Genomic DNA, 15,141 nt, shown 5'->3' with positions numbered 1-15,141 from the left:
GGGCTTAATTCTAGGGGACTGACTTTTGAGTCAAAGTAGGTCTCACTCTGTTGCTTTTTCTTTCCTATTTGGTGGCTGCCACATAACTGGCCCCTTTCACTGTCTCTACCAATAGTTGTACCCACTTTTCTGGTACAATCCCTTCGATTTCGGGTTCTGACAAATCTAATCCTAACAACTCCTCCAATCCTCTCATGTCCCTCCCAGTTATGAGTTTACACGGGGTGTAACCAGTTGAAGATATCACTGTATTCCTTATTATCATCAAGACATAAGGCAAAACTACCTGCCGTGTTGTTGCACCATTTTTGCAATCATATTTTTTAGTGTTCGATTCATCCTTTCCACAATTCCACTAGATTGTGGTCTATAGGATATATGAAATCTCTGCTTGATCCCTATTATCTGGGCTGTGAAATGTGTGCCTTGATCCGATTTGATACTCTGGGGTAGTCCCCAGCGAGTGAATATCCTTTCCAATAAGATCTTTGCAGTGGCCCTTGCTGTGTTTGTCTTAGTCGGGAAAGCTTCCACCCACTTTGTAAAGGTATTTATTACTACCAGAATATATTTGTACCCTCCTGGGATGGGCAGTAAGGGGCCAACGTAACCTATCTGCGAATTAGTTCAAGTCCCATCCACTGGTTGGTGTGTCGAAGGGCTCCTTTCTTTACATTTGTATCAGGATTATATTTTGCACAAATCAAGCAATTTTTGACATAATGCTCCACATCATTCTTCATCTTAGGCACCAGCCCACTTCCTTGATCTTTTCCAGGGTGCTTTCGCACCCCTGGTGTCCCCCTAGATCATTGTACCAATGGATTATCTGCTTTCTTCCTCCCTCTGGAAACAAAAACTTTCCTTCATGAAGGGCAACCCCATCTTTGACAAACACTCCTTTGTGCTCTTTGTATATTTCAGACCCTGCACCTTCTATCAAATTTTTAAATTCTTTATCTTTCTTCTGCTCCTCTGTTAAATGCATAACCTTAATCTGTTGTACTTTCTGCTTCCCAATTTCCCCAATCTGTGGCTGCCATTCCTGCCCAAATACAGCACCTTGCTTTGCCAATTCGTCAGCCTTTCTATTTCCCTCTGGCGATAATTTAGAGTGGGCTTCTTTTCCCTTTGCCTCTTCAAATATATATTGTAATAAAGCGGCAGATGGGAGGGGCTTGCCGTCAGCTGAAACAAACCCTCTGGCTTCCCACAGAGGCAAATGTTCTGTAAGGCTGTTACAGACAAACATACTATCAGCATATGACTGACCCTGGTGGAAAATGTTCTGTGTGGCTAACCGCATATGCTACAGCTGCCAATTCTGCTGTCTGTGCACTCATGGTTTTGGGGAACTTTAAAGCTATGCTGTACCTTTCCTGGCCATGTTCATTCTCGACATACATGCCACACCCAGTTCCCCTCTCACCATCCTGTACTGACGAGGAGCCATCTACAAAAATGTTAAAGGAGGGTTTTTCTTTTTCCTTTGTGTCTTTGTCCTCAGTCATTACTCTGTCTGATCTGCCCCCACCCCCCCTCCTTTTTGTTTTGATACAAATGGACCCATGGGATCATCTGCTACCATAACTTGACATTCATGTTCACTTCCTTGGTACGCCAGGTTATCGGCTAACATAGAGGTAGTGTTTACTCGCTTTACACTAATATCTCTTCCTTGCAGCAGCATTGTCCATCTAGCAATTCTGTTCTGGCTTACTGAACCATCTTTAGTCCTTCTATCTAACAGTAATTGTATGGGGGTGTGTTCTGTCAGTGTTGTAAGTCCCAGTATGTAGGCGAAATGTAGTACCGCCCAGAAAACCGCTAACAAGTGTTTTTCACATACCGTATACCCCTGTTCTACTGGTGAGAGCACGTGTGATGCATACGCTACTGGTCTTAACTTGCCATGTGTCTCGTGTAACAGCACTGCTGAAGGGGGGTATCACCTCCAACGAGAATGGCGCACTCAGATTTGGGGAATTTAGAGCAGACGTAGTGGCCAACACTTGCTTCAGAGCTGTGATGGCCCGGGTGGGTTCTGATTTCTATTCCCACGCCACATTCTTTTTCAGTAACTCCATTAAAGGAATTGCTTTAGTGGAAAATCCATCAGTGTGATCCCTACAGTATCCTACCAGCCCCAGAAAAGACCTTTCAGGTCTCAGGAAATAAGCAGTTTCAGAACTGATTCTACTCTTCGCTTATCAATTTCTCTTTTTCCCCAGTGTCAAGATCATTCCCAAATAACTAACTTCTTGTTTCATCACCTGTGCTTTTTCAGGGTTTACCTTTAGTCCCAATGCAAATAATAGTTGCAACAGTTTTGTCAGTAGCTGATAATGTTCCTGCTTGGTTTCAGTCTGCAGGAGTAGATTATCTGCATGTTGTACCAAGCACCCGGGTTTTGAAAACCGTTTTAACCCTTCACCTAAGTGTTGGTGAAATATAGACGGGGAATTATGGAAACCCATGTAGTAGGGCGGTCCATGTATACTGCTGACGCTGAAAGGTAAATGCAAACTTGTATTGACACTTTCTTTCTAGTGGGATAGACCAAAATCCATTATTTATGTCCAAAGCTGTGAACCATTGCGCTCTTTCATTCTGTTTGACCATTGTTTCTAGGTTAGTTGCTATAGTTGGGCTGTTAACCGAGTTACTTTATTCAGCTCTCGATTGTCTACTGTCAACCTCCAACTATCATCTGGTTTCCTGACTGTCCATATGTGTGAGTTATTAGTGGAGGCTACTGGCCTCAGTACCCCTTGTTGTACCAAGCTCTGTATTACTTTACCTACCTCTTCCTCTGCTTTTTTAGGAAACCCATATTGCTTCTGTGGTTTGGGGTCTGGACCTTGCATGCACGCACTGCCAGCCATCTTTCTGCAGTCATGCTTGTGCCTTGCAATTGCCCCCAAGTTCTGTGCAGTAATTTGCTGCAGCATCTGATCGTTGCTCATCTCCGGTTTTATCCACATTTCACCCACTGTGCATATTCTATCCTGATATTCCCTTTCTAGGATCTGCATGTGGTGGATGTTATTCATGCCAGTTGGCATCTGCCAAATCATACAATTAACTGGGTCAAAACAAAACCCCGCTTTGGCCGTATAATCACTCCCCAGTATGTGTTCCTGCTCCCTGGGATATTCCACCGACACTACTGAATATTCTAATGCTATGTCTCCTATTCTAACTTGCAATGGTACACTCACAGTCCCACTTGTGAATGTCCTGTGAACCACTTACGATAATTTTACCTTGTATCTCCCAATTTACGTTATCTACTTTAGTAGTGTTGACGGTGGTTCGGGATCCTCCAGTGTCCCATAAAAAGGTAACAGGGTGGCCTCTGACCCCACCACTCACTAGAGGTCTTCTAGTTTCATCTCACCTTGTGTCACACACCCATGTTGGTGAGGCCTGATACCATCACTGAAGCCAGGGTACAATTCCCTGTATGGTGCTGTCTCCATCATGTTATTTTGTGGGCTCCATTTTCCTGGCCCCTCCAAAGGCAAACCACATTGCTCTGCTCTTTCTCGTCTCAGGTTTGGACATTCTCTCTTAATGTGTCCCCCCTTGACCACCGTTATAGCATTTAATTACTCCACCTTCAGTTCTCCCTGTTACTGGCCCTGTTGCATTTACTCTGCTCTTCCTTGCCCCTTGATAGGGTGGCAGGAGCACCCTTGGGGTGGGTCCCCCACCCTCATTTCTCCAGGCAGGTGCCTGACTTCTAACAGGCATCACCTTCCCACTAGGGAGTTTAGATGGTTTTGTGTCTCCTTTTCCCACGCTCTACACATTTTCCTCAGCACCCATGCCTCAGTACGTGTGGGTTCAGAAGGACCAGTGCCTTTTTAGATTATCGGTACAGTGAGACACCAGTGTTCTCAACCAGGTATTTGATGCCTCTGGTCGTAAACGGTCCCTCTCTAATGCTGTCCCGTAAACCCCTTGGAACACAGTCCATAAACGGGATGCAAATGCAGTGGGATGTTTAGAAACTTAGAAAACCTACAGCACAATACAGGCCCTTCGGCCCACAAAGCTGTGCCGAACATGTCCTTACCTTAGAAATTACCTAGGCTTTACCCAAAGCCCTCTATTTTCCTGAGCTCCATGTACCTGTCCAGGAGTCTCTTAAAAAACCCTATCGTATCCGCCTCCACCACCATCGCCAGCAGTCCATTCCATGCACTCGCCACTCTCTGCGTAAAAACCTTACCCCTGACATCTCCTCTGTACCTATTTCCAAGCACCTTAAAACTGTAAACACAAAATATTCTGCAGATGCTGGGGTCAAAGCAACACACACAACACACTGGAGGAACTCAGCAGGTCGGGCAGCATCCGTGGAAACGAACAGTCAACGTTTCGGGCTGAGACCCTTCGTCAGGACTGTAGAGGGAAGGGGTATAAAGAAGGTAGGGGGAGGGTGGGAAGGAGAAGGCTGGTAGGTTCCAGGTGAAAAACCAGTAAGGGGAAAGATAAAGGGGAAGCGGGGAGGGGAAGCAGGGAGGGGATAGGCAGGAAAGGTGAAGAAGGAATAGGGGAAAACACAATGGGTAGTAGAAGGAGGTGGAACCATAAGGGAGGTAGTAGACAGCTGGGGGAGGGAGCAGAGTGACATAGGGATAGGGGAAGGGAGGGGGAGGGAATTACCAGAAGTTGGAGAATTCTATGTTCATACCAAGGGGCTGGAGACTACCTAGACGGTATATGAGGTGTTGCTCCTCCAACCCGAGTTTGGCCTCATCAACCTATTGCATCCGGTGCTCCTGGTGAGGCCTCCTCTACATCGGTGAGACCCGATGCAGATTGGGGGACCGCGTCATCGAGCACCTCCGCTCCGTCCGCCACAACAGACAGGATCTCCCGGTTGCCACCCACTTTAATTCTGCTTCACATTCCCATTCCGATATGTCCATACATGGCCTCCTCTACTGCCATGATGAGGCCAAACTCAAGTTGCAGGAGCAACATCTCATATACCATCTGTGTAGTCTCCAGCCCCTTGGTATGAACATTGAATTCTCCAACTTCCGGTAATTCGCTCCCCCTCCCTTCCCCTATCTCTATTTCACTCTGCCCCCTCCCCCAGCTGCCTATCACCTTCCTCATGGTTCTGCTGCCTTCTACTACCCATTGTGTTTTCCCCTATTCCTTCTTCACCTTTCCTGCCTATCACCTCCCTGCTTCCCCTCCCCCACCCCTTTATCTTTCCCCTTACTGGTTTTTCACCTGGAACCGACCAGCCTTCTCCTTCCCACCCTCCTCCCACCTTCTTTATAGGGCCTCTGCCCCTTCCCTCTACAGTCATGACGAAGGGTCTCAGCCCGAAACGTTGCATGTTCGTTTCCATGGATGCTGCCCGACCTGCTGAGTTCCTCCAACGTGTGCATGTTACCTTAAAACTGTGCCCTCTTGTGCTAGCCATTTCATCCCTGGGAAAAGCCTCTGACTAGCCACACGATCAATGCCTCTCATCATCTTATACACCTCTGTCAGGTCACCTCTCATCCTCCGTCGCTCCAAGGAGAAAAGGCCGAGTTCACTCAACCGATTCTCATAAGACATGCTCCCCAATCTGGGCAACGTCCTTGTAAATCTCCTCTGCACCTTTTCTATGGTTTGCCTCGCCTCTGGTAACATTTGGCTAGTGCGCCTACCCGGTCCTCTCTGTTAACACTCATAACAGTCATTTTTGTGGTTTTCAGTTCCTCACTTTTTCCCCCACCATGTCGTTGTATATCTGACAAAGCTGAATGTATATTTGGGTGTAAACACATTATAATAAGTTTCCTTTCCTCAGAGCCATCTAGGCCGTGTACTATTCTCTGATGACTAGTTGCTCGGCAAAGCTCCCCCTGCTCCCCCTCTCTAGGGGTGCCAATTGTGCAGACGGTAGCACCGGCTCCTGTTGGTAGGGTGTCGGTGGGAGTACCTCGGGAAATGGTGCTTCGTAATTATCGTGACCGTATCTAGTAGTTTCATCTGCTAAATCATGCCAATCAATGTCTCCATATTCACCTTCCTTCCCTTTTTCAGATCCAAAAGCACATATTATTCCTCGCTGTGCAGCAAGTTGGTCCTGCAGCTTTTGAATCTGCTTTAAACACTTTGTATGATCATTAGTGTTACTATTCCTTTCCTGTGCTGATTTCTGAATCACATTCATAGGCATCTTTAAATCACCGCACTGTTTCCTTAATTCTTCCACTTCATCCTTTGCCAGTACGGCTGCTTCCTCTAGTTTGCTTTTCTCTTTAAGTAATTTCTCACACTTCAACTGAAACCGGTTCATATACATCAAATCCGTGCCTCTCTGACCCTGTAAATCAGTAACCCTTTCTCTTCAGGTTTTGACCTCCTTTTGGAGCCACTTACAGTATGTTCTCCTTCTAACCTATCTCGCTTGGCTTCTGCTTCATGCTGATATTCTAGAATTTCCTGTCATAACCTATCTCGCTCAGGTTCAGCTTTATGCTGATATTCTAGGGTTTCCTGTTGTAACAAAGATAGCTAGCTTGTCTGCTTCCCCTGTCCTTGATTAGACTGTGGTTTCTTCCGGCCAACAACTTTTATAGTTGCCTTCTGTTGGTTTTTCAAGGTTTGCCAATCTTCTATCTACCGACTAATTTTTACTCTATTATATGCCCTCACTTTGGTTTTTATGTTGGCTCTGACTTCTCCTGTTCGCCTCAGTTGTGTCATCTTACTTCTTCCTCTTTGGGATGTATATATCCTGTGCTTTCCGATTGCTTCCTGAAACTTCAGACATTGCTGCTCTGTTGCCATCCATGCCAGTATTCCTTTCCATTAAATTCTGGTCTACTCCCCTCTCATACATCTGCAATTCCCTTTACTCCACCGTAATATTGATACATCTGACTTTAGCTCCTGCTTCTCAAATTTCGGGATGAATTCGATCATATTATGATCACTTGCCTCTAAAGGGTTCTTTTACCTTCTGCTCTCTAATCAATTCCAGTTCATTGCACAACACTCAATCCAGAATTACAGATTCCCCCTCCTGGAATCCAACACCAACCTGATTTTCCTAATCTACCTCTACCTTGAAATCCCCCATGACTATTGTAACATTGCCCTTTTGGCATGCATTTTCTATCTCCCATTGTAATTTGTAGACCACATCCTTACTACTGTTTAGGAGTCTGTATACATCTCCCATCAGGGTCTTTTTACCCTTGCAGTTCCTTTGCTCTATCCAAATGATTCAACACCTTCTAACTCTCTGTCACTTATTTCTAATGATTTGATTTCATTTTTTTACCAACAGAACTACACATCCCCTTTGACTTCCTGCCTGTGCTTTCAATACAATGTGTGTCCTTGGACGTCAATCTTCTTTCAGCCATGATTCAGTGATGCTCAAATCATACAGTGCCTATCAAAAATATTCCACCCCCCCCAAGAAGTTTTCATGTTTTATTATTTTGCATCATTGAATCACAGTGGATTTGATTTGGCCTTTTTGACACATCAACAGAAAAAGACTCATGTCAAATGAAAACAGATCTCTTCAGAGTGATCTAAATTAATTACAAATATAAAACATAAAATAATTTCAATCACTTTTTGATTTTGTCCTCTGTTTGAACACCAACTGGCCCATCATCAACCCAATCACTCATTTTCCACTCCATACAAATACTTGTGCACGTATTTTGCATTGGCTATTCCATTTGCTTCAAAGTACTGCTTAATTCATTCAATGTACATGAACCAGTTCTCTTTTGCATAATCGAATGTGTCTATCTTTCTGATATAGACAGCCATACCTTTTAATTTATAGTATTATCACCCAATACTCACTGTTTATAAACCCACGAATTTCATCCCTTTTCTGCCCTTTTTTAACTCGACTGTCTCGCTGTGCTTCTTAATAATAGACTCCAACACTTTCCCAACCACTGAGGTTATATAACTGGCCTATACTCTCCTCTCCTTTGTCTTCCCCTCTTCTTAAAGGGTGGAGTGACATATACAATTTCCAATCTCCGGGATCATGCCACAGTCAAGTGAGTCTTGAAAGATCATGATCAATGCATCCGTTATCTCTTCAGCAACCTCTTTCAGGACTCTAGGATGTAGTCTATCTGGTCCAGGTGAGTTTTCCATTTTAGGATCTTTTGCCTGGCACCTTTTCCTTTGTAATGGCAATGGCACTCACTCCTGCTCCCTGACACTCTCGGACCTCTAGTACACTGCTCGTGTCTTCCGCAGTAAAGACTGAAGCAAAGCACTTATTAAGCTCATCTGCCATTTCTTTGCCCCCTACTACTACCTCGCCAGCATCATTTTCCTATGATCCAAAATCAACTCTCATTTCCCTTTCATTCTTTATATGACTGAAAAGAACTCCTGGCATCCTGCTGCATATTATAATCGGCTAGTTTGCCACCCCCCCCCACCCCCACCATTTTATTTTTCCCTTATAGCTTTTTCACTTGCCTACTGTTGGAATTTAAAGCTGACTGATCATCCAAATTCCCATTCACTTTAGCTACCTTGTATGCCCTTTCCTTGGCTTTTATGCTGTCCTTAACTTCCCCTGTCAGTCACGGTTGCCTAGCCCTGCCATTGGAGAACAACAACTTCTGTGGGACATAGCTATCCTATGCCTTGTAAATTATTCCCAGAAACTTCAGCCATCTCTGCTCTGCCGTCATCCCTGCCAGTATCCTCCTCCAATCCACCTGGGCAAGCTCCTCTGTAATTCCCTTTATTCCAAGAGGTCATTCCTTATCCTTCTAAACTTCATTGACTGCAGACCCAGAGCCTCTAATCTCTGCTCATATGATAACCCTTTCATTCTGGAGACCTTCCTTTCAACCCCCTCCAATGTCAGTACATCCTTTCTTAGATAAGGGCCCAGAACTGCTCACAATACTCCAAGTGAGGCCTCAACAGTGATTTATAAAGCCTCAACCTTATAACCTTGCTTTTATATTTTAGTGCTCTTGAAAGGAATGCCAACTGCACATTTGTCTTCCTCACCGCCAATTGACCTTGCAAATTAGTCTTTAGGGAATCCTATCCAAGGACTCCAAAATCCTTTTGCACCTCAGATTTTTGAATTTACTCCCCATTTAGAAAATAGTCTATGCACTTATTCCAATCACAAACAAGAGGAAATCTGCAGATGCTGGAAATAGTAGTCATAGTCATACTTTATTGATCCCGGGGGAAACTGGTTTTCGTTACAGTTGCTCCATAAATAATAAATAGTAATAGAACCATAAATAGTTAAATAGTAATATGTAAAATATGCCAGTAAATTATGAAATAAGTCCAGGACCAGCCTATTGGCTCAGGATGTCTGACCCTCCAAGGGAGGAGTTGTAAAGTTTGATGGCCACAAGCAGGAATGACTTCCTATGACGCTCTGTGTTGCATCTCGGTGGAATGAGTCTCTGGTTGAATGTACTCCTGTGCCCACCCAGTACATTATGTAGTGGATGGGAGACATTGTCTAAGATGGCATGCAACTTAGACAGCATCCTCTTTTCAGACACCACCGTGAGAGAGTCCAGTTCCATCCCCACACCATCACTGGCCTTACGGATGAGTTTGTTGATTCTGTTGGTGTCTGCCACCCAAGCAACGCACACAAATTGCTGGAAGAAATCCACAGGCCAGGGGGAGGGGTGAAATAAAGAGGTGGGAAGTTGATTGGAGGAAGAGGTAAAGGGCTGGTGAAGGAGGAATCTGATAGGGGAGGACAGAAGGCCGAAGAACAAAGGGGAAGGAGCACCAGAGGCAGGTGATGAGCAGGCAAGGAGATAGGGTGAGAGAGGGAAAAGGGGATGGGAAACAAAGGGTGGGGGGCATTACTGGAAGTTCAAGAAATCGATGCTCATGCCATCAGGTTGAAGGCTACCCAGGTGGAATATAAGGCATTATTCTTTCAACCTAAGTGTGGCCTCATCGTGACAGTAGAGGAGGCCATGGGTGGACATGTAGGAATGCAAGTAGGAAGTTTACGGCCCCAAACAGTCCTTCCAGGTAAGGCAACACTTCACCTGTGAATGTGTTGGGGTCATCTATTGTATTTTAAACTATTCTTGGTTGATGCAACTGTAACGAAAACCAATCTCCCTCGGAATCAATAAAGTATGACTATGACTACTATGACTATGACTATCCAGTGCTCCCGGTGTGGCCTCTTGTATATATTGGTGAGGCCCAACGCAGATTGGCAGAAAACTTCGCCGAGCACCTATGCTCCATCCACCAGAAAAAGTGGGTCTCCCAGTGGCCACCATTTTAGTTCCACTGCCATTCCCATTGTCTTTACTTCACCCCCCTACCAGTTTGACCTATCACCTTGTGTTTCTCCCTCCCCCCCCACCACACCTTCTAACTCTGAGTCCTCATCTTTTTTTCTCCAGTCCTGATGATGAGTCTCAGCCAAAACCGTTGAATGTACTCTTTTCCATCGATGCTGTGTGGCCTGCTGAGTTTATCTAACATTTTGTGTGTGTTGTATGCATTTATTCCTTCTACCAAAGTGAACCATTTCATTTCTTCTACCAAAGTGCATGACCATACACTTCCTGACACTATATTCCATCTACCCCTTCTTTGCCCATTCTTCTAATCTGCTTCTGTAGCTTCTCTGCTTCCTCAATACTACCTGCCCCTCCATCTAACTTCATTTCGCCCAACAAACTTTGTCACAAAGCCATCAATTTAATCATCCAAATTGCTGACAAAAAAACATAAAATGAGGCGGTCCCAACACAGAACCTGTGCAACACCATTTGTCATTGGCAGCCACCCAGAAAAGGCTCCCTTTATTCCCCCTCTTCACCTCTTGCGAATCAGCTATGGTTTTTTCCATGCTGGTATCTCTCCTGTAATAACATGGGCTCTTATCATGTTAAATAACCTCATGTGTGGCCCTTTTAAAAGGACTTATGAAAATCCAAGTACACAACATCTACCAATTCTCCTTTGTCTATCCTGCTTGCTATTTCCTCAAAGAATTCCGACAGATTTGTCAGGCAAGATTTTCCCTTACAAAAAAATGTTAACTTTGGCCTATTTTGTCATGTGTCTCCAAGTATCCCAAAATCTCATCCTTAACAATCAACTCCAACATCTTCTCAACCATTGAGAATAGATAAACCAGCCTATACTCTCTTTTCTTCTGCCTCTCTCTCTTCTCGAAGAATGGAGTGACATTTGCAATTTTCCAGTCTTCTGGAACCATACCTGACTCGCTGATTCTTGAAAGATCATTACTAATGCCTCCAGAATCTCTTCAGCCACCTTTTTTCAGAAGTCTGGGGGTGTTGTAGTCCATCAGATCAGATGACTTTTCTACCTTCTGAGCTTTCAGTTTCCCAAGCACCATCTCTCAAGTAATGGCAACTTCACACAATTCTGTCCTTTGACACTATTGAACTTCCACCATACTGCTAGTGTCTTCCACAGTGACAACTGATGCAAAATGCTTATTTGGTTTGTCTGCCATTTCTTTATCCTCATTACAATCTCTCCAGCATCTTTTTCCAGCGGTTCAATATCCATGCTCACCTCTCTTTTACTTTTTATATAGGTGAATAAACTTTTGGGATCATTTTTGATATTATTGGCTAACTCATCTTCACATTTCACCTTTTCCCTACTTAAGTTTTTATTTAGTTGCCTTCTGTTGTTTTTTAAAAATTTCCCAATCTCTAACTTTCCACTAATTTTTGCTCTATTATATGCCCTCTCTTTGGCTTCTTTGTTGGCTTTGACTTCCCTTGTCAGTCATGGTTGCAACATCCTACCTTTAGAATACCTCTTCTTTGGGATGTATCTATCCTGCACCTTTCAAATTGCTCCCTTTACTCCACTGTAATACTGATACATCCAATCTTAGTTTCTCCCTCTCAAATTGCAGGGTGAGTTCTCTTATATTGTGATTAATGCCTCCTAAGGTTTATTTTACCTTAAGCTCCCTAATCATATCCAGTTCATTACACAACACTCAATCCAGAATTGCTGATCCCCTTGGGGCTCAACCACAAACTGCTCCAAAAAGCCATCTCAGAGGACTTCCACAAATTCTCTTTCTAGGGATCCAGCATCAACTTGATTTCCCCAATATGTCCGCATATTGAGATCCCCCATGATAAACTTAACATTGCCTGCTTGGTATGCACTTTCTACCCCCTGTTGTAATTTGTAGACCACATCCTGGCTACTGTTTGGAGGCCTGTAAGTAACTCCTTTCAGGGTCTTTTTACGCTTGCAGTTTCTTAACTCGAGCCACACGGATTTTACATCTTCTGATCATATATCTGAAGACTTCATTTCAATTTTTACCAGCAGGGCCACTCCTCCTCCTCCTTTGCCTACCTACCTGTTCTTTTGATCAAAATCAGAATCAGAATCAGGTTTATTATCACCGGAATCTGTTGTGAAATTTGTTAACTTAGCAGCTGCAATTCAATAACATAGAAGAAAGAAACCAGTAAAAATAAATAAGTAAATTGATTCCAGAATATGTGTATTAAACAGATTAAAAATAGTGCAAAAACAGAAATAATATACAGTATGGGTGCTTGTGTTGTCTCGATGGTCTAAAGTTGTGTGAAGAGCCATGGAGATTGCGTCTGCTGTTGACCTATTGTGGCAATCGGCAAATTGCAGTGGGTCCAGGTCCTTGCTGAGGCAGGAGTTCAGTCTAGTCGTGACCAACCTCTCAAAGCATTTCATCACTATCGATGTGAGTGCTACCGGGTGATATTCATTAAGGCAACTCACAATATTCTGCTTAGGCACTGCTATAATTGTTGCCTTTTTGAAGCAATTAGGAACGTTCGCCTGTAGGAGTGCGAAGTTGAAAATGCCCTTGAATACTCCTGTCAGTTGGTTGGCACAAGGTTTCCAAGCCTTACCAGGTACTCCGTTGGGGACCTCTGCCTCTCTAAAGACAGCCCATCATTGGCCTCCGAGACAGATCACAGGGTCACCGGGTACAGCAGGGATCCTCACAGCTGCAGTTGTATTCACCCTAGACTGTGTATCTTTGGAAATTAAGCTCCCAACTACAATTGTCTTTCAGTCATGACTCCGTGATACCCACAATATCATACCTGCCAATCTCTAACTGCACTACAAGATTATTGACCTTATTTCATATACTGCGTGCATTCAAATATAACACCTTCAGTCCTGTATTTGTTACCCTTTCCAACTTTGTCCCCCTTTTACACTGCAACCCATGGCACTGACTGTAATTTTATGCTATCATTTGCCTGTCCTTCCTGACAATCTCACTATACACTACCTCTGCTTGTAAACTAACATCCCTGTCCTCAGCCCTATCACTCCAGTTCCCATCCCCCACCAAATTATTTTTACTCCTCCGCAATAGCTCGAGCAAACCTGTCCACAAGGACGGGCGTTCCTTCCCTCCGCTAGCCTGCAGGTCACCCTTGGGCAAGGGTAATTGGCAACTTAACTTCTTTGAGCTGTGCTCCTAAATCGTTCGTTTAGTGACGGCGCTCAGTACTCGGTGTCGGAGAGCTGATCAGAGCTCGAAGTTTTCAGATGACTCAGAGTCAGACCGTGGTCGGGTATGGCAGGGAGGGTTTTTCTTCCTTCTCTCCGTCTGTGTGAGATGTGGGACATTTGAGAGACTTTGAACTTTTACTGTGCTCATGGACTTCTTCATCAAGTTATGGTATTGTTGCACTGTTGTAACTGTATGTTATAATCATGTGGTTTTGTTAGTTTTTTACAGTCTTGGTCTGTCCTGTGTTTTGTGATATAACACCGGAGGAAATATTGTATCATTTCTTAATGCATGCATTACTAAATGACAATAAGAGAGGACTGCGTGTCTTCATAATCATAATAACTGTGGAATTCAATACCTAGAACTATAAGGGATGCAGACACAGTCGACACTTTCAAACACCAGTTCAAAACCTATTTATTTAACCTTGCTTTTAACGAACATCTTTTTGTCTTTTATTTTCATGTTTTTTTAATTTCATTTTCCTGCTTGCACTTTATGCCAGTGTAAAGCACTTTGAACTGATGAAAAGTGCTCCATAACTCAGTTGTTATTATTAAACTAGAAGGATTGCAGAAATATTTTGTGAAGATGTTGCCAGGGTTGGGCGTCTGAGTAATTCAAGTGCTTATTTACTGTTAATTGTGGTGAGAGACTCTGCCTCTTCCACCCCCCACCTCCAGATCACAATGTCTCTCTTCTGGTCTATATGGGAATGATCCCAGGAATGAACAGTTAACATATGTGGAGTATTTGATGGCTCTGGGCCTGTACTCGCTGGAGTTTAGAAGAATGAGGGGGGATCCAATTGAAACCTATTGAATATTGTAAGGCCTAGGTAGAGTGGATGCTTCCTTTAGTGGGGGAGTCTAGAACCAGAGGGAATCACATTAGAATACAGACACAAAATATTCTGCAGATGCTGGGGTCAAAGCAACACTCACAACATGCTGGGGGAACTCAGCAGATCGGGCAGCATCTGTGGAAAAGATCGGTCAACGTTTCGGGCCGGAACCCTTCGTCAGGACTGTAGAGGGAACATCTATTTAAAGACATTCAGAGACATCTATTTAATACAGAGATAAGGAGGAATTTCCTGAGGCAGAAGGTGATGAATATGTGGAATTCATTATTACAGACATCTGTGGAGGATAGGACTTTGAGTATACTTAAGGCAGAGATTGATAGGTACTTCATTAATCAGGGTGTCAAAGGTTATGGGGAGAAGGCAGGAGAATGGGGTTGAGAGGGATAATAAATTCCCATGATGGAATGGCGTAGCAGACTTGATGGGCCGAATGGAGTATTCCTGCTGCTGTGGCTTATTTATCCATCTCCAGCAGAGGGAAGAGTTTCTATCTCCCCGATGTACATCCCTCAGGATTTTGTAAGCTTGATAGTACCCCGTTATACTCTAACCTCCAGCTCAAAGCCTATTACTTTAACCTAGCTTTTCAGAATCAGCTTTATTATCACCGGTATGTGTTGTGAAATTTGTTAACTTAGCAGCAGCAGTTCAATGCCATACATAATATAGAAAGAAAAAAAATTAAATCGATCACAGTAAGTATATATGTGCATATTGAATA

The sequence above is a fragment of the Mobula birostris genome, chromosome 4 (genome assembly GCF_030028105.1).
Source record: "Mobula birostris isolate sMobBir1 chromosome 4, sMobBir1.hap1, whole genome shotgun sequence".
NCBI lineage: Eukaryota > Metazoa > Chordata > Chondrichthyes > Myliobatiformes > Myliobatidae > Mobula > Mobula birostris.
This window is presented reverse-complemented; position numbering follows the sequence as displayed.